We start from the raw sequence: 21,583 nt of genomic DNA on the forward strand, positions 1-21,583 counted from the left end.
CCGAAGACATAGATGTGAAGGCTCTACATGGGGAGCTGCCTTTCAAATGATAACCTCAATTCCTTACGGACTCTTTTCTGGATTCATGTAGAGCAGAGGTGATAACACTTTAATCACTGCTCCATCACCACTCTGAACAGCATAGTCCATTTTTCATGATATACAGGTGTTTGAGAAAAATTAACTCACCATGAAACATACATCATAAATAAATTAAAACTAGTCCACAATGAATCGATAGTGATTCCAAAGAATGTTTAAATATAGAGAACAATAATATTAACTTGCCCAGAATCAGTAGTTGGAGGTCTTAACACGTATCAGGACTGACATGTTCACAGTTTGTTTTTCTAAGGAATGCATTCCAAATATCATTTCTCAAAGTCTGAAATTCATCTGTATTGTTTGCTGAATGAACGTCAGGGAAACACTGTAAACTGAGGAAATTTAAGATACATAAAGCAGGCAACGTGTCGAATTCATGAACAGTCCGGTAGATACAGAACAGGCCAAAGTGGAGTTCAGCAAAGACCAAGGTGGTGATAGGTAAGATTGCAGGCAAGAAACATAATATCGGCACGAAAATCAAACCAAACAAACACCAAGATACAACAGAGGATGCATGTATGAGCCCCATGAGTCCACGAGCCTTACTAGCTTCTAAAGGCCCCAACCGTAGCGGGCAATCGACGAGGAGTGTGTCGACGCCGTCATCGTCGCTCCTTAGCCGAATCACTTCCTAAATTCGGTAATTTTATTACGAGGTTGCCCCGTCGGCGACGTGTAACCGCACTGTTGGTCTGATAATATACACTCTGGCGATCACCGTCTATATTCAGTGTCGCGGTATTTGTCTGGTAAAACCACTTCATTTGGAGGTAATGCCATACCTCGATTTATAAAGCCAGTACAGCTTTTAACATGGATACTTACATACACCAGTAGAACCAAGACCGCTTGTGACAGTAACATACAGAAGCTGTTGCGATCGTGTTTTTTAACATTTGACGGTCTGTAAGACGATTATGCCTCTCTTTCTAAGACACAGTGGCTCCACTCGCAAGAAAAAACTTATGAGACATGTCCATCCATCGTTTATATTTGGTCAGTATTATTTCGTATCGCTACCAATCAGTTATTGGCGAAGTATTATACTTACTAGTAGGGGATGCATGATAGGTTCGCCTCGAGCATCAGGCTTGTAAAGTATGTATTTGAGTTCTGACATTTGCAAAGCAAATGATTATGTCCAGTCGTAAGGAAGGTATGGATTTGACGTGGAATACTGTGACAGCAAAGGGAAGGGTATGTGAAGTCATAAGAATGGTACAGATATTTCTACACTCCTGGAAATGGAAAAAAGAACACATTGACACCGGTGTGTCAGACCCACCATACTTGCTCCGGACACTGCGAGAGGGCTGTGCAAGCAATGATCACACGCACGGCACAGCGGACACACCAGGAACCGCGGTGTTGGCCGCCGAATGGCGCTAGCTGCGCAGCATTTGTGCACCGCCGCCGTCAGTGTCGGCCAGTTTGCCGTGGCATACGGAGCTCCATCGCAGTCTTTAACACTGGTAGCATGCCGCGACAGCGTGGACGTGAACAGTATGTGCAGTTGACGGACTTTGAGCGAGGGCGTATAGTGGGCATGCGGGAGGCCGGGTGGACGTACCGCCGAATAGCTCAACACGTGGGGCGTGAGGTCTCCACAGTACATCGATGTTGTCGCCAGTGGTCGGCGGAAGGTGCACGTGCCCATCGACCTGAGACCGGACCGCAGCGACGCACGGATGCACGCCAAGACCGTAGGATCCTACGCAGTGCCGTAGGGGACCGCACCGCCACTTCCCAGCAAATTAGGGACACTGTTGCTCCTGGGGTATCGGCGAGGACCATTCGCAACCGTCTCCATGAAGCTGGGCTACGGTCCCGCACACCGTTAGGCCGTCTTCCGCTCACGCCCCAACATCGTGCAGCCCGCCTCCAGTGGTGTCGCGACAGGCGTGAATGGAGGGACGAATGGAGACGTGTCGTCTTCAGCGATGAGAGTCGCTTCTGCCTTGGTGCCAATGATGGTCGTATGCGTGTTTGGCGCCGTGCAGGTGAGCGCCACAATCAGGACTGCATACGACCGAGGCACACAGGGCCAACACCCGGCATCATGGTGTGGGGAGCGATCTCCTACACTGGCCGTACACCACTGGTGATCGTCGAGGGGACACTGAATAGTGCACGGTACATCCAAACCGTCATCGAACCCATCGTTCTACCATTCCTAGACCGGCAATTGAACTTGCTGTTCCAACAGGACAATGCACGTCCGCATGTATCCCGTGCCACCCAACGTGCTCTAGAAGGTGTAAGTCAACTACCCTGGCCAGCAAGATCTCCGGATCTGTCCCTCATTGAGCATGTTTGGGACTGGATGAAGCGTCGTCTCACGCGGTCTGCACGTCCAGCACGAACGCTGGTCCAACTGAGGCGCCAGGTGGAAATGGCATGGCAAGCCGTTCCACAGGACTACATCCAGCATCTCTACGATCGTCTCCATGGGAGAATAGCAGCCTGCATTGCTGCGAAAGGTGGATATACACTGTACTAGTGCTGACATTGTGCATGCTCTGTTGCCTGTGTCTATGTGCCTGTGGTTCTGTCAGTGTGATCATGTGATGTATCTGACCCCAGGAATGTGTCAATAAAGTTTCCCCTTCCTGGGACAATGAATTCACGGTGTTCTTATTTCAATTTCCAGGAGTGTATTTCCAGAGCCACAGCCGTCAGCAGGGTGTATTTCCGATACTTCGCTCATTGTCGAATGTCGTTCAACTGAGACCGAAATCGTAGCATTTAATTGTAAGTATAGCGATCAAATATGTATGTGGCCGATTTCGTAGGACGATTCTGTCTATACATGATTGTCGCGGCGGCCGCGGTAGCCTGTGGTGGGAATGATTCACGTTTCCCGCTAACGACAGGCGCCGTCCAAATGGAGATGCCTGTTGGGATGCAGGAATGTAGTTAACATAACCATGTCGTCCTCTAGACGGCCGAATAGCGGACTGATACTTAGTATGTGTTGGACAGGTTTCGTGATCACGTAGAAATTTGAGAAGATTCAATATGGAAATGTGTTTGCGCTGGCCCATTATTCCCTCCCATGTAAATTGTCCGATTGACTGCTTCTTCACATTTCCCGCCTTTATTCGATTGAAAGAAGATGGTGGTGCATGTTGAGTGCATCTAGCAGGTGAACACCTTAGTTGACTTTGTAAATTATAAGAATGATTTAGAATCTGTTATATCATCGACATTGGTATTCACGAGTGGAAATATCAGTTTCCTCTACTGTTTTCGAGTTTTCATGTATAGGTCTTAGCAGACGGGATAAGTTTCTAGTTACTCAATGGTTTACAGAACCCTACAACTCGCTAAAGTTTAGGGTTTATGGAGAAATAATTCCCAGTCAATATCTTTGGAATTATGTTGCGTAAGCGATACTGCTATGGAAGCGATATTGCTACGTGCTTGATATCAAGAAGTATCAAGTGAATAGTGTAATATTCTGGTTCAAATGGCTCTGAACACTATGAGACTTAAAATCGTAGGTCATCAGCCCCCTAGAACTTAGAACTACTTAAACCTAACTAACCTAAGGACATCACACACATCCATGTCCGAGGCAGATTCGAACCCGCGACCGTAGCGGTCGCACGGTTCCAGACTGAAACGCCTAGAACCGCTCGGCCACACTGGCCGGCTAATATTCTGGCAAACCATGTGAAAATACATGTGTTCTTGTAATCCCAGAATCTGGAGATGGGTGAAGAAAGTAAACAAGCAAGCAAATGGGTCAGAGCCAGAAACAGTGACGCCTTTGTGCCGAGGGGAACCGACCCCGACTTTGTACAACAGTTCTGAGAGTGACTTCAGTCCACTGAGGGCGATCTGGTCACACATTGGGAGTGGATGACTGCCCGACCTCATGGGAAATATCTTGAGCAGTGAGGAGTATACCTACGGTGAATGTGCTTATAGTGTCTGTCTTTGCGGTATATTTACAAGTGTCTGGCAGTCGATAGCTATATGCGTGATGCAAAAGGGCCGATTTTGTATGGCACAGGATAAGTATTGTATGTTTACTACATCGACACGGTACACAGTGATATATTGTCGAGTTGGAGATCGGTTTTACCCCCTAATATTCAGGTTTACGTCCTCAGTGGCAGAGCAGTGTAATTGAGTAAGAGTGTTTCCTTATTTGACGATCTGTAGGTCACTTTGCAGGGTTTAATTGTCGGTGCAATGTGGCAATCTGTACAAAATAGTTTTTTGCCACTGAAAGTCTCGTCTACAGAAATAAAAAGAAGGTGGACAGTGCTTACCCACCGGCGGCATCAGTAATTTGGCGGGTAAATTCAGTAGGAGCCAATGATAATGCTCAATTCATTCACAAGATATCCTTTGTGCTGGGACATAGGAGTCTCTACATAGTGTTGAAAACGTTCGCGTTTTGGAGATGTTAGTTGAAACCAGGACTTAACGATTTCCAGGAAGGGTAACACATGATGAATGGGGTGCCATGTTAGGACCGTCAGGAGGAATTCATTCGGCGTTATTCTGCACTACTTTCGTAAACAGGTTCTGTTAGGACAAGAATTTGCATGCAGACAAGCTGAGACATCATGAAAGCTCCTACAAAAGCGAGTGTTAAGTATTTCTGTGAGTCTTTACAATTTTCGAGAGGTCGACTTGTTTCTTATTTACATAGCCATGTTATGTCTGTACAACACTGACACACTTTTAGATGGTGGGTGGTCACGCAAACATTTCGCGGCATTGCATCAGCCACGCTGGGTAGTTAAACATGCGTGCATGGCATGTCCCACTAGGATCGCTAGGAATGTGCTATTCAAAATGTTCAAATATTCAAATGTGTGTGAATTACTAAGGGACCAAACTGCTGAAGTCATCTGTTCCTAGACTTACATGTTACTTGAACTACCTTTAACTAACTTATACTAAGAACAACACACTCACCCATGCCTGAGGGAGGACGCAAACCTCCGGCGGGAGGGGCCACAGAATCCTCGATATGGCGCCTCAAACAGCGCAGCCACTCCATGCAGCCCCTGTGCTATTCTGGGAAGCATTGGAACAGATTTCTGTAGGGTGACCTGTGACATCAGTACCCACAGGTAGAGAGGTATCGCGCCAGCAATGGTAAACACATACGCACGGCCCAGAGGGTGACTTTGCTCTTATTTACATAGACATGTGACGTCAGTGTAACATTTGAAGAAATCTAACTGTTGATGCAACTTTCACCTGGTGGCTGCTGTCGACAGTGGTCTGACAGCAATAGCTCTCATAACTGTATTCGTCTGTCCACTGGTGGCTCGTGGCTTTGGCACGTGCGCATTTTGGAACAGTTCGCTGAGGGTGATCTGCTATGCAAACATCTCGCTGGACCACAGGTAGAAAGGACGTGTCATTGCACCAGCAATGGTGCATAGGTAGATACGTGTTTCGAAAGGAATTTCTCAGGTGTCAAGTATGAAGGGGATGCCGCTGCCACGTGCTCGTGGGACCTGAACTGATGCCTCCACGTGGTTCGGCAGCTGATGGCCACGTCGTCATTTTGTGGGGGCTGACGGCACACCCCAACTCCCGGGGGGCGTGTGCAGAGTTGGCGGCTTTGGCGTCGGGCATCAGGTGGCGGGATGTGTTTTTTATTAGCAATCTTTTGTTTAAACTATATTCCATCGATTTCACCAACCAAAAGCATGCTGCAAATTAAAAAAATAGCACATACATGTGAGGAATATCGATTTAATTAATTTGCATAAATTTTGTTTATCAATGTGGTGTTAGTGGTACAATTGTTAAGGGGAGGGTTTGCGTGAGTGGATGACATGTAGCAGAACAGCAGGCTAAACGCAAAACACTATTTTAATTTGCATAATTTTTATGTAAAATGCAGTACAATAGTTTAGAGGGATGCGTGACAAAGAAGAATGCGGCAGAAATGGCGTTCAAAAGCATGTGAAATTCGAAGAGTGTACCAGAAAATGGTGAGAGGACTTAACTCATTACTTAATTTGGTATCAAAGACCATACAATAGTTTTAGGTAATGGGAGTGACATGGAAAACCACTAAACAGAACAATGAGATTTTCACTCTGCAGTGGAGTGTGCGCTGATGTGAAACTTCTTGGCAGATTAAAACTGTCTGCCGGACTGAGACTCAAACTCGGGACCTTTGCCTTTCGTGGGTAAGTGCTCTTGCTCGCAAAAGGCAAAGGTCCCGAGTTCGAGTCTCGGTCTGGCACACAGTTTTAATCTGCCAGGAAGTGCCGACAAAGGGCCGAAAATTTGGTTAAGACACCCAGCGTGCAGTGCCGAATATTAGGTTATGCAACATGTTTGCCCCATGTAATTACTTCTTACAATACCTACATCTTTCCAAACAGCTAAGAACGATGAGCAAGAGATTTCCAACCCCTGAAAACTGAATATCTTATAAAGAAACAACATTCCCTAGAATTTCCTGTTTCGAGATCCTTCCTCTCCACCATAGAGCTACCAGTTTCCATATATTCCATACATTTCCTTCAATCCCCTAACATTCCACACATTGTCTAAATTGATTAAACAATATTCCATACACAGCAATCGAATTCCCTCCAAGTGACGGATCAACTGAGTCTTCCCCCACCCCCCACCACCAATTTCTGGGAGGGATGGTGGGAATGGAGAGGGGCTTACCAGAGGGGGATAGGTTAATTAATTGATTAATTTAATTAGGTAGTCAATGAAATTGATAAGAGTGAAAGGGGCTATTCCAATAACTCAGACCTGAAAGTGTACTTGTGGCAGCGATGGGGAAGGGGTGGGTTGGAGGTTTCCTGAGGGGGGAGGGGAGTTGGAGGGGAGGGGGAACAGGTTAAAGACCTGTCAGTCAAAAGGAAGGATCCTTTTAGCAGAACAATAGGTTAAGTACCTGTCAATCAAATGAGAACAACATGTTTGCCCCTCATTGCATACCTCCCCTGATGTGGACAACCCGCCCTAACAAAATGCATCAGAACTTAGTTTGCCCTTCTACTAATGCTACATATGCTAATCATGACTTCGTCACTGGATCCAGAGCTTACAGCAAGGGTAAAAAAACTTAATTCCTTATAGTAGCATGTGTATCTGCGTTGACTTGCTGGAATACATCTCTATGAATGTAACGTATAGGTGGCCCACCACTTTGTCCACCAACTCTTCTTTTTCAGAAAGGCGACAGTGTGTTGGTAGAAGAAAAACTGATATTGTTTTATCATTTTCCTAGCTGGGTACAGTTTAAATTACACTTTTTGTCGAAGTGACTGGTCCTTTCCGAGCTAGATCATCTTCAGATCCAGAGATGCCTGTCACCGGCATTTGCTAGTGGACAACTTCAAAATGACTTTGTATTTGTACTACGTCGATACAAGCAGATAATAAAACAGACAATAAGAGAAACAAATCGTCAGTTACGATGCTTTCTCAATAGTATTGAATAGTGTTTAACGTCACTTCGAGTTCATTTATTTGTTGCGTGGAAGATAGTTATCCCAAAGGTAGCCTTGCTTTAGGACCATTAACGGAGGTACTGATGAGGTAGATATAGCAAAACAATGAAGACTGGTTCATTGTTTCCAGACACCAAACAGTTTGGTCTTTTGTTGAAGTCATGACGAGATTATACGTATTCGAAGCAGTGAGTGGCGTGTAAGCAAAGAACATGAGGGACGTCCTAACACGACATTTGTTGGGTTGCTCCAAGTTAACTAACTAAGCACATGAGGCGCTGTATCAAACATATATTTCTGACAATATCGTTCATGGCCTCCCAGAATCATTCAGCAGTTTTACTGCCTGAGCTGTTTCAAAATACGTGCCGACGGATTGAGTAAATGGAAATTTCACTTCCTGTGGAAATGTGCTCACCAATTTTCAAGGGAGAAGTTTTCTGCACGCATTGATATTAATCATTTGAACATTCCGTAGTTTTTTTCCATACTGTGTAGCCATTTTTCACTTTTATTTAACATAGTAATGCTGTATAGAAAGATTAAATATTCGCTGCTAAGAAATCTAATGAATTCTCATCACGTGCAGGGTTTCGAACTGTCTGTGTTAAGTGTTTTTTTTTTTTGATAAAGCGTTTGTAAGAGTTTTGCAGAAAGCTTTTAGTTGTGCGCCATTCACCAATTTTTAATTTATCCATCTTAACTAAAGTATGTACAGGAGGTGCCACTTTGAAGGCCAAAATTAACAATTTCATTACAGATGGCTCTTAGTGCCCAAACTGGTGTTTGACAATAAGACTCTACCTCCAGCTCGCTTCAAGCTAGTAATAGACAAAGAAGTATCCAAGATTTTAAAAAAAATTTATTTCCTTACACTAATGACACTTGTTTGAGGAGACAATAGAAGATAAAATAACTCTCACACAGAAATCAACCGAAATATTCAGAGGAACTGGTTTGTAATTAAATGTCAACAAAACAACATATTTTGTGCTCAGCCATACTCCCGCAGTTAATGATAACTGTCAAATCCAAAAATAAATGTTTGGACAAGTAAACGAATTTAAATTTCAGGAACCTTTTTCAATACAGCAAACAATTTAAAAGATGAAACTAAAATTGTAAAACAAAATGTGTTATGCTTTCTCAGACATCTTAAGCAGCAGAATTATCTCTAAAAAATACCCATCTGTAAGACTGTCTTTTCACAGAAAATCTTACTAATATCAATTTCTGGTTTTAGCCAATATTCCATACTAAGTATTATGTTATCTTTAGAGAACCTCTATCTTGTTTAAAACGCAAACTAACTTTGTGCCTGTCTCAGCATTGCATCACTAATGACTTAAAGTTATCGTCTGTTGTCAGCGTTTCTTGTGGTCTCGTATAAATATTTTGGAACTGTGTGCCTCAATTATTATCCTCATTAGACGTAGGGACGTCTAATCTAAAAATATCCTTTCATGTATTTCGCACACAGTCAGCTCAACATCCGGTGTGTAATGCATCCTTGAAACGTTTGTAGAGGGACTCTACAGCTTTAAGCCTTATGATTGATCTCCAGGAAGTATTTGTCTAGGTTGTCACAGAACTGCCGACGTCTCTCGTACAGACCGAGTGTCGTGTCGTGATCGGTAAGTCACTGGTTTAGTATGCTGAAAGAAAAAATCACAAATTTTCGTCAAGCCAGAGGAAGGGCTCGGCCTTCGTCTGTAATGACATCGTCATAGATCGGACGTTGTATCACAATTTTCCTCCTTTTTTCTGTTTGACCCCTGCCATTCGGTAAAACACTCACATTCACTGAGGTGTTCTGGGAACAATGCTGCATGGCATGAGCATCGGTTAAAACAGCACGAACAAGACTGACTGCCATAATCTTCTCAATGACACATCGAAAGAGTTCCAAACGACAGGAAACAGACATCATTTGCGAGAACGAGGGCCACAAATTGCAATTGGTTTTTCCCTGTGCTTTGAACTGCTGTTGGGATTGTCTGTTTATCATGTTGAATGCGTCCCTCTGGCTTACACACAGACTGCACATGACTTTCCTTTCCATTACTTCCCAAGGGGCACCATTTTCTCCCTAAGTTCAAATTACCAGTAATGAGTAGACCCACCACTTTTGCCTCAGTTTTTCCATGATAAATAATACTGAAAACTCTTCAGTAACAGAAGTTTGTCGAACTGACAGCAAAACTGAGCCTTCATAAGAACAGCATTTCCTACTTATTAATAAGGTCGATTCGAGTAACTCCCCACGCTCTGTAATTATAACCTAGTGAGGTGGCGCACTGGCTAAGGTACAGGACATATATTTTGGACTAGTGGGCTCAAATCCCTGTCTGACTATCAAAATTTAGGATTTCCGCATTCTCCATAGATCAATTAAGGTGAATATCGAGACGGTCTCTTTGAAGAGTACACAACTGTTTCCCTTCACCATGTTTGTCCTATGCAACTTGCGCTCTCTCTGTAAAGACATCATCTTAGCCATAATTTTAAACTGTAACTTTTTTGTTGATGGCGACGCAAACCTTATTTTAAAATTTGACTCCAGGAGGACCAAGGTGACTCGTGTACATAAGCGAAGATCGTTTTCTAGCTAACTATGAGCACTGTCAAACAGGAAACAAATAAAAAGCTGTAGCCACAGTCGCAGATGAGCGAACGGGTCAACTTTCATCCAAAGCGTAGTTGAAGCTACGGCTTTGGCTAAATTCCCAGTGCTTGTAGCCTAAGTTGTGTAATTGTGGATTATGGCTCCGTATCTTCCCAACCACATCTACTTCTTCGTTCACTTTAATGTCTGAAAGAGATGTTAAATCCATTGGCATTCTAACCAAACCACAAGGGTGTAAGTGGTGCTATGCCGGGGCGAGGGAGGGGCACCTGCCTGCCATTAGGATTTCCACTAGCGTGTACTGCATGCTGTGAACTGGGGACTGCGTGTAGCTGCTGGGCAGCTTTGGCTCTGCTACATATGGTGGGATAGGATGGCCTTGGAGCCAGTGAGGTTCAGTTGGTATACAGGATCTGCTGGTGTTATGGCTAAAAGTGATGTAGGCAGTGGTGATTCTTCCACTCCAATCCACTTCCAGTAATCATCAAGAACGTCTGCTAGAAACTGTGGCTGTGAGAGCACGAATGGATGCGCTACCTTGTCAAATGTGTTTGTTAAGCACTGACTTCTCAGACTTCTGATAGACACTGCGTCTAGTGATGGGTCAACCGTCTGTTGTTGGCTACAACTAAAAATGTCTGTCGGTTACTTTCTCCAAAGACCGAGGCAGAAATCAATCTCTGAGGGCCACCAAACATGTGTACTAAGAAGTGGGTGCCTCCGCGGAATAGTGGCCACTGGACTAGTACTCCTACTCACAGCAAATCAAGTCCAGTAAGGACTGGTGGTGACGTCCTATCTCGGCACAGTACGGTAAGTTATCCATAGCTTCATAAAGGCACCTTCTTCGGATACGGTTTTCCTTGCTTTCTTCGTCTGTATTTCGAATGTATGGACAAATGACTGGACGTATGAATGGGATGTCGGACGAATAAGAGTGGTCATCAGGCGCTTAATTTAATTTCTGTGACAGACCGTTTCATACTGTGCTGAAAAACTATGGATCATTGCCAGATGCTGTGGTACAAAGAGCGCTTTCTGCTAAAAAATTCTTTTCCAGTTATAGAACGGTGGTTCTGGCTATGCTGGACCACATGTTATAACAAACAGAAAATTATAAAGGGCATCAATGTCCATGAATCACATGACATCCAAACCAAGCATCCGTTGAGTCTTCACGAACATGTTCCAACGGCTTTAGCCAAATGAAGTACTTCTGTGCCAGGTTGGACTGATTTGTCACGTGTGGTGGTCTTATGTGGACTGCTTGGCCAGGTTCCACCCTGATGCCTGCCCAGTAGACAAGACGCCAGGTGAGAGTCTTCCTCTTTTGCATCCCCAGTGAACACAGTGGAGTAACTGGAAGATTTTTGGACAGAAGAACTTAGGGAAGGCGACCCTGGATTCTGGTGACTGTTGCCAGCAGCAAGAAGTCGTGATAGACTTTCAAGCAAAGTAAGATCTTGTTCTCCAATTCATTGACGCCTCTCGCATAGCTGTCCATGCTTGATTTCACTCTGACTGAACTACTCGACGGAGTGGTTAAGACACTAAACTCGAATTCAGGAAGGCAAAACACAATTCACGTTCCGTCATCCTCATTGAAGTTTCCCTAGTTTCCCTATACTGATTAAAGCAAAGGTCGAGACAATTTCTTTGAAGATAATACAGATGATATCCCACACATCACTTCACTCTCCGAATTTGTGCTCCGTTTCTAATGACTTCGTACTCGACGAGACGTATAAACCTTCATTTTCCTCTTTTTTTATGTCTTCCATCAGCTTTCATCTACATCTACATCTACATTTATACTCCGCAAGCCACCCAACGGTGTGTGGCGGAGGGCACTTTACGTGCCACTGTCATTACCTCCCTTTCCTGTTCCAGTCGCGTATGGTTCGCGGGAAGAACGACTGTCTGAAAGCCTCTGTGCGCGCTCTAATCTCTCTAATTTTACATTCGTGATCTCCTCGGGAGGTATAAGTAGGGGGAAGCAATATATTCGATACCTCATCCAGAAACGCACCCTCTCGAAACCTGGCGAGCAAGCTACACCGCGAAGCAGAGCGCCTCTCTTGCAGAGTCCGCCACTTGAGTTTGTTAAACATCTGCGTAACGCTATCACGGTTACCAAATAACCCTGTGACGAAACGCGCCGCTCTTCTTTGAATCTTCTCTATCTCCTCCGTCAACCCGATCTGGTACGGATCCCACACTGATGAGCAATACTCAAGTATAGGTCGAACGAGTGTTTTGTAAGCCACCTCCTTTGTTGATGGACTACATTTTCTAAGGACTCTCCCAATGAATCTCAACCTGGTACCCGCCTTACCAACAATTAATTTTATATGATCATTCCACTTCAAATCGTTCCGCACGCATACTCCCAGATATTTTACAGAAGTAACTGCTACCAGTGTTTGTTCCGCTATCATATAATCATACAATAAAGGATCCTTCTTTCTATGTATTCGCAATACATTACATTTGTCTATGTTAAGGGTCAGTTGCCACTCCCTGCACCAAGTGCCTATCCGCTGCAGATCTTCCTGCATTTCGCTACAATTTTCTAATGCTGCAACTTCTCTGTATACTACAGCATCATCCGCGAAAAGCCGCATGGAACTTCCGACACTATCTACTAGATCATTTATATATATTGTGAAAAGCAATGGTCCCATAACACTCCCCTGTGGCACGCCAGAGGTTACTTTAATGTCTGTAGACGTCTCTCCGTTGATAACAACATGCTGCGTTCTGTTTGCTAAAAACTCTTCAATCCAGCCACACAGCTGGTCTGATATTCCGTAGGCTCTTACTTTGTTTATCAGGCGACAGTGCGGAACTGTATCGAACGCCTTCCGGAAGTCAAGAAAAATAGCATCTACCTGGGAGCCTGTATCTAATATTTTCTGGGTCTCATGAACAAATAAAGCGAGTTGGGTCTCACACGATCGCTGTTTCCGGAATCCATGTTGATTCCTACATAGTAGATTCTGAGTTTCCAAAAACGACATGATATTCGAGCAAAAAATATGTTCTAAAATTCTACAACAGATCGACGTCAGAGATATAGGTCTATAGTTTTGCGCATCTGCTCGACGACCCTTCTTGAAGACTGGGACTACCTGTGCTCTTTTCCAATCATTTGGAACCTTCCGTTCCTCTAGAGACTTGCGGTACACGGCTGTTAGAAGGGGGGCAAGTTCTTTCGCGTACTCTGTGTAGAATCGAATTGGTATCCCGTCAGGTCCAGTGGACTTTCCTCTGTTGAGTGATTCCAGTTGCTTTTCTATTCCTTGGACACTTATTTCGATGTCAGCCATTTTTTCGTTTGTGCGAGGATTTAGAGAAGGAACTGCAGTGCGGTCTTCCTCTGTGAAACAGCTTTGGAAAAAGGTGTTTAGTATTTCAGCTTTACGCTTGTCATCCTCTGTTTCAATGCCATCATCATCCCGGAGTGTCTGGATATGCTGTTTCGAGCCACTTACTGATTTAACGTAAGACCAGAACTTCCTAGGATTTTCTGTCAAGTCGGTACATAGAATTTTACTTTCGAATTCACCGAACGCTTCACGCATAGCCCTCCTTACGCTAACTTTGACATCGTTTAGCTTCTGTTTGTCTGAGAGGTTTTGGCTGCGTTTAAACTTTCATTTGACAGCTAGGCACTGGCTTCGTTTAAATTTGATGTACTACTTCGAAGAAACTTTCTGACAATAGTATTGAATATGATGAATTATTTCCACCCATCAGTATTTTCTGTGGTATAAATCAAACTTACCTAGCACTTAGCCACTTTCTGTGTTTGTGTCATAAGTCACTAACATCCTCCATAGAGATGCGTATTTGCTGTTGGCTCACGTAGTACAAAATAATTCCCTGAATCGATAAGTTCAGGTATATCTGATTTTCTTTTATTTATTTATTTTCGAGTCTTTAGTCTTCCGGCTACTTTAATGCAGCCTTCTTTGAATTCTTTTGTTGTGTCAACCTCTTCATCTCAGAGCAGCACTTGCACCCATCGACCTCAATTATTAGCTGGATGTATTCCTATCTCTGTCTTCCGCTACAGTTTTTACACTCTTCAGCTCACTAACGTACCATGGAAGTTATTCCTTAAAGCATTAACAAATTTCCTATCATCCTGTCCCTTCTTCTTGTCAGTGTATATGTTCCATTCTTCACGGATAATGCGGACGCACTTCTCTTTTCTTGTCTTTTCAGCCCACTTTATTTTCACCATTCTTCAATAGCACCACATATCAAACGCTTCGATTCTCTTCTTCTCCGGTTTTACCTCAGTCCATGATTCACTTCCGTACAATACCGTTCTCCAAACGTACATACATTTCCAGAAATTTCTTCCTCAAATTATGTCCGATGATTGATACTAGGTGACTTCTTTTGCCCAGGAATGCCCTCTTTGCCTGTGATATTCTGCTCTTTATGTCCTTCTTGCCTATGCATCATGTGTTATCTTCATTCCAAGATAGTACTATCTATTCACTACGTCTATTTTATGGTCACAAATTTTGACACAAAATTTTTTGTTAATCTCACTTCTTCTACTCCTCATGAGTTTCGTCTTTCTTCGGTTTACTCTCAGTCCATATTCTGTATTCATTTGACTGTTCATTGCATTCAGCAGGTCCTGCAATTCGTCCTCACTTTCACTTAGGATAGCAATGTCATCTGTTATTTCCGCCATTGGTTCTTCAATGTCTAGACTCAATAGAAGAGGCGAAAGACTTCATCCCTATCTTACACCTTTTCTAATCTGATCACTTCGTTCTTGATCTTCCATTCTTATTGTTTCCTCTTGGTTCTTGTACATATTGTATATTACGCATTTTCTCTCTAGTTTACTCCTGTTTTTCGCCGAATTGCAACATTTTACATTGTCGAAAGCTTTTTCCAGGCTGAAAAATCATATGAATGTGTCTTCATTTCTCCACGTCTTTATTGCCACTATCAAGCGTGGTATCAGAATTGTCTCTTTGGTGTCTTTACCTTTTTGAAAGCCAAACTGATTGCCGTCAAACATATCCTAGATTTTCTTTTCCATTCTTCTACATATCATTACTGTCAGCATCTTGGATGAATTAGCTATTACGCTGATTGTGCGACAGTTCTCGCACTTATCCGCCCTTGCTATCTTCGGAATTGTGCGGATGGCGCTATTCCGAAAGTTTGATGTTGTGTTTCCAGTCTCATAGATTCGATATAGCAATTTGAACAGTCGTTTGGTTGCCACTTCCTCCGGTGATTTCAGAAATTCCGATAATACATTTCTCTTGTTAGTGGCTATAATAATAAAGTACTCAAGTTACTTTCCGGATAATACTCTTAGTACAAAGTTACAAAAATCTAAACATGTGCAACCATAAGTACATAGCCAGAAAATTGATGTATTTATGATCACGGAATTTGCACGCGATACTTTCCCCCAAAATGAGTTGACCCGTTTTCAGGGCTACACTCTTCTAGGGAAGCATCTCTAATTGTTTTTCATTGTACATACATCTATAAGAATTGTGAGTTAGAAGAAAGCCTTGGAAATGTAACATTCCAATATGAAACATAGCCACATTTTCTGCATACCTTTCAGCTGTTTTGAATGAAAAGTAAACTAAACTCTTCCAATCTCAAAAAGTTTCACCCATTTAACATGAGTGGCGAGTAGCCCGTCCACTCAGCATTCTAAAACTTTCTGGTTGAGACGAAGACAGGATAGCGCTATGTACGGAATGCATCACCCGCACAGAATCGAAAAGCGTTTCTCCGTGAGGACATACTGGAATGCAGTACTGTAGCAGCTGCAGTGCTCAACTCTTAGTCGCGGAGAAATTACTATCATATCTACACACCACAGTTCGATTCCCAGTCACTTCACGTAAATATTCTTTTTGCAACGAGACCTACAGCTGATCTCTCCTTCTGTGATTGTGTTGACTGAGCCAGTTCCCCGTCACTCCTTCAGCAGTAATATCATTAATCAAATTAACTGAACTTTTAAAAAAACTATCTCAGTACAACAGCAAAAAAAAGCATTTCCCAAAATTTGTTATCATCGAATGTAGATTAAAATGTTGCAAAGTGTTTTTCTGAAGTTATTTGTCTGGAGTGTAGAATTATAGGGAAGTGAAAAGCGGAGGGTCAACAACTGAAACTAGAAGAGAATAGAACTTTTCGAAATGTGGTACTGCAAAAGAATGCTGAAGATCATATGGACAGATTGGGTAACTAATGTATAAGTGCTGAATCAAAATGGGTAGTGAAGAAATATATGGAGCAACTTGGCTAAAAGAAGAAATAGTTTGGTAGGACACATCCTGAAGCATTAAGGAAACATCAGTTTGGTGATGGAGGCTTGACTACAGCTGGCTTGACTACAGTAAGCAAGCTCAAACGAATCTGGGTTGCAGTAACTATGCAGAGATGAAGTGGCTTGAACAGAACAGATTAGCTTGGAGAGTTGCATCAAACAAGTCTTTTGTGAATTCGGCTAAAAATATCGATGTTTGAATGCTTTATCATCTTCCTTGCAATTCCTTACATTGGATTGTCTACCAAATTAACCTACAAGTTTTATTATGTGTGTTTGTTTGTACCATCTTGTTATTGGCTGATTATTTTAATATTTGAGGAATGGGTGACATTCTTCTAAAAAATAGCCGAATGAAATGTAGTCGTAGTGGTTATATTTTTGTAAATTACAAATCTCTTTCCAGAATGCTAACAAGTCCTACACTACACAGGTCCTCACTCTCCTCTGAGCTATTATTATAGCACTTCGTCATAGAATATAAATCACTGGAACTTACTACAAAAAAATAAGCTAAAATTCTTTTAAAAAGAATTATAACCATAATCTTCTTCTTTTTCCACTTCAAAGGCGATTACATACTCAAGCAACGAGCGTTGGAAACGATTCGAGAATAGCATATTGCCGTCTTGCGACAGGTTGTAGAAGAACGGGTTTGCGCTTGCCTTCCTCTAACTTGTTACGAAGTATCAAGTATGTATTTGTATCACGTGGATGACTGCTAAGAGTGTTGTGCAATTTATAGTCGTATTTGTATTGTTATGGATTAGTATGGAATGAAAGGAAAGGAGCGTGGGAGACCAATTGCTAGTGTATTGTACAACACTCCCAAACAACAGTAACGGGTGTGCAGTTCACATGGTTCAAATGGCTCTGAGCACTATGGGACTTAACATCTGAGGTCATCAGTCCCCTAGAACTTAGAACTACTTAAACCTAACTAACCTAAGGACATCACACACATCCATGCCCGAGGCAGGATTCGAACCTGCGACCGTAGCGGTCGCGCGGTTCTAGACTGAAGCGCCTAGAACCGCTCGGCTACCACGGCCGGCGGATGTGCAGTTAATGTGATGATCTACTGTTTCACTCTACCATTTTCTCTTCCACCTGACGATCAGGACCTTTACTCCCAAATTTTCTCTTTTTCTGCCAGACAAGTATTGGTGGTGACCGAAAGACCGGTTACGTCCAAGTCGAGTGCCACTGAACCAGTTGCTATTAAAGCTGTTCTCAGGATGGAAAGCGTCTACGAATAACTCTGAGCATCAGTATGCCTCCTGAGACAAATCCAAACATTCCTTACGAGATTCAGGTCTGGAGATGGAACTAGCCTCTAAATGTGCGTAACAGATCGTTTGCGTTTGCCTTCCTCTAACTTGTTACGAAGTATCAAGTATGTATTTGTATCACGTGGATGACTGCTAACACTGCAGATATTACTGTGGTCGACCTTTGCGTCACGTTGTATAGAACTACTAGCTATAGCACCAGCATAATAACGTCTGTCAGCAGGCAGGATGCCATCTCCTTAGGACTGTGCAGACACTATTCGTTGAGCATCTATGTGGAGAACAGTCTGTAGAAGTGTGCCGCCCCACTGATGCAGCCTCGACCGAAGGCACTATTTTCTCTAATGTGAACAAAAATTAGTTTCGTTTTGTCTAGAAATCAAAAAGGGGCTGGTGTCACTTTGCAAGGTAGCTCTTCCGTCTCCCGTGAAGCCAACTGACCTTAATTGAACTGTAGGCTATTGGGCACGTTGGCGTTTATATTGCAAGTGCGTCCTCTTTCTACGAGTGGCGAGTGGGCGCTTCGTATGCATACCACCTTCAAGGAGCTTTCTGCATATCTTAAACTATGAGCAAGAGAGATGGAGCAATGTTAAGACAATGGACACTCATTCGGGATGGCGGCGGTTCAGATTTACGCCCAGCCATTCTAATTTAGGTTTTCCGTTGTTTCAGTAAGACACAAATGTCTGGACGATTCCAGTGAAGAGGATACGGCCGATTTCCACCGCCTTCCTTTCCCAGTCCGACGGTGTGCTTCACCTACAACGACTTCGTTGTCGACAGGTGCTAATTCCTCATCTTCCTTCGTTAACATTTCCAGTGGTTGTAACAAAGGCAGATCGTAAACGACCGTCGGTAGCGGTCCTATTAATTTAGGGCATGACTGCATTTCACACCCGTTGTCTGATGTTTCCAGATACTGAAACAATAGTTGCAAATTGTTGTCAGGTGCTTTATATAATAGAATGGTAATCACTTAATCAGCTTTTCACAAATGCCAGACTTTACGTGCCTTTAGCCAAGCAGTGATCCAGGTATGGCCGGCCGGGGTGGCCGAGTGGTTCTAGGCGCTACAGTCTGGAACCGCGTAACCGCTACGATCGCAGGTTCGAATCCTGCTTCGGGCTTGGATGTGTGTCATGTCCTTAGGTTAGTTCGGTTTAAGTAGTTCTAAGTTCTAGGCGACTGATGACCTCAGAAGTTAAGTCGCACAGTGCTCAGAGCCATTTGAACCATTTGAACCAGCCGTGGTACACCACAGTTGCCTCGGCGCCGATTTTGGATAGCACGGTTTTGGCATGCACGGCATACCTTAACCACGTCGGAACGCGAACAGTTTACAGTCTTAGCCATTTCGGGAATGCTTCCACCCTTGGCCCTCAAGCCAATGATCATGCCCTTTTCGACGCCAGACAAAACGCTCCGTTTCCGCATAACGACAACACTCCACCTGTTTCCGCACCTCTCCGACACACTTTGTATACCCTTTACTATTAGTGCTGCCACCTGCCGTCTATAAGTAGTTATTGCACGGTGACATCGAACATAGGCGGTGATGACATTAATGTAACTGGACCGTGTAACTTCTCAGTACAGGAGGTACCGATTAAAAGCAGCACTGCTATGCAAGTGCCGGTTTTATTAATCACTACTCTGATAAGAAAATAACTTATGTACTACGTTTACTTTTGGTATCGCTGTTGTTTTTTTTTCCTAGTGGATGAAATTGGTATTTTTATATATGTTATGCTTATCCGCATCTTTTATAAATTTCCTGAACGACATAGTGATTCCATCAAAGTTTCAGCTATTTGCTCTTTGTTAATGTGAGACTATCATGCTTTCAGAACTTGTCCCTGCACGTAGCTACTTCATCTTCCAAGAGGAAATTACATGCGGAAAGGTAGCCTGTCTGTGGTGACCTATCTTGCAAGAGGCCTAGCAAACACTTTGACAGAGCATTTGGACAATAAATTATTCTGACAAAATAAATGAATCGGTAAGGTAATCTATTTTCGGTGTCGCGTAGACGATCGCCTCATCCTCTATAATGAGAAAAAAAACAAAATGGCGAAAGTAATGGATGTCATCGAAAAGCATTGGCTTCACTATTGATCATGGTATTGTCAAGAGCGTATACGTCCTGGACGTACAAATCAGCCACAATCGACCGCATAATACGTAAGTCCTAATATCAACCATTGCACACACACTTTTTCACTCTATGGCAGACTGTGCCAGTAGACATCAAACCACCTCAAAAGACTATGAAAACAGCATTAAACATAATTAATACTGCAATTATTAATCATGGCTACAAACTATAAATAGTTGACTGAATAAAGACGGAAACAAAGATCATCTAGACGGAAGAAATAACATTAGGATATAAAGGAGGTCATTATGAGATTCATTCTAAAAAACCGTGATCAAACGTGTTATGTATTCCAAGGCTCAAATCTCAAAATCAGATTTTGAACGGATAATACAGTGGTAACAAACATGATACACAAAATAAATGATAAGCAAAAATACTATTATGTGACATAACAAAACTAAGTATAGCAATTCTAACGTGTTTTTCGTTGATCTCAGAGGACAAAAACCAACCATAAATTATGAATAGCAATCTAATAAAAGCGAAAGCTACGTTTATGCATTCAATAGGAACCTAACAGAAAATAAACGCTACACAGAAGATATTAGTACTAACCTTCAAATGCTTCGAAGAGTAGGAAAAGGATATACTGGGTATTCAGAAAGCGTCTGAAAAGCTTGCAAGGGTGTTGTAAGATAGGTTGCGCTCAGAAATAATTGTTCAGAGAAAAATTCGATACGTTGCGCCATTACCGACTGATTTTGCATTGAAGTTTGCCAAACAGGCAGTTGCACGCGCAAATTCAAGTGGCCCGCCAGCATAGCTGGGCAACGTTAATCAAAAAGTTAGCTTCGCTTATCGTAAATCCGTTAATAAATAACTTAACTTCGTTGCGCGTTAAGGCGTTACTTTACAGGAGATTTATAGGAAGTTAAAGTTAATCGTTAACTCTTCACGGTAGTGAAATGAACCTACCTTCAATGTTTCTTCAAACTGTGCAGACAGTGATTTATGTGTTCTCCTTATGTGTTGCTCCATATTGTTAAGGCTGAAGTGTGAGCCCCAATTGTTGATGTTTTCCGGCCAAGAACAGTTTACAATCGAAAAGTATTTGTTCTCCCGATTTGCATATAAAATTAACGTTATCACGTAAATGCTGTCACCGATTTTCATCAGTTATCGAGTTAGAATCCAATTCAATATTTTAGTCTCCGCAGTCAATCCACGAACAAAAAGTAGTTTTTAACGAAAACTCAGCAAACAAACAACAATAAACAGCCAACGCCTGTATAATTATTCTCGCTCACACTCGATTGCTTACATCAATCGCGCGCACCCCGGAGTAACCGCACACCTACGTGACCCGAACATGACTTCCGCGGGCAGCGTGGCGTCATTCTTGTCATAAGTGGTAGATACATAATTAACGATTAACGGACTCAAAGAAAGTTAACGGTAGTTAAATAATGCGTTAATTTTTAATCAAATTAAAATTTAATCCGTTATTCGAAAAGTGAACTTCGTTAATTAACGATTAACGGATTAACGGTCTTGTGCCCAGCTATGACCGTCATATACAATTAGTTTCAGTTGTTCTCATAGCATAGACGATAGAGCATGGACTTCTCAGACTTCGGAACGGGTTTCATCATTACTACCGTCCCATGT

General features: G+C 42.8%; 1 protein-coding gene across 1 annotated transcript in view; it reads left to right on the forward strand.

Moving 5' to 3' along the window:
• The window catches only part of LOC126183839 (relaxin receptor 1-like), an 847,723-nt gene that overhangs the window by 800,087 nt on the left and 26,053 nt on the right, over nucleotides 1–21,583 (forward strand). The gene's annotated exons all lie outside the window — the stretch shown is intronic.

The sequence above is a fragment of the Schistocerca cancellata genome, chromosome 4 (genome assembly GCF_023864275.1).
Source record: "Schistocerca cancellata isolate TAMUIC-IGC-003103 chromosome 4, iqSchCanc2.1, whole genome shotgun sequence".
NCBI classification, from domain to species: domain Eukaryota; kingdom Metazoa; phylum Arthropoda; class Insecta; order Orthoptera; family Acrididae; genus Schistocerca; species Schistocerca cancellata.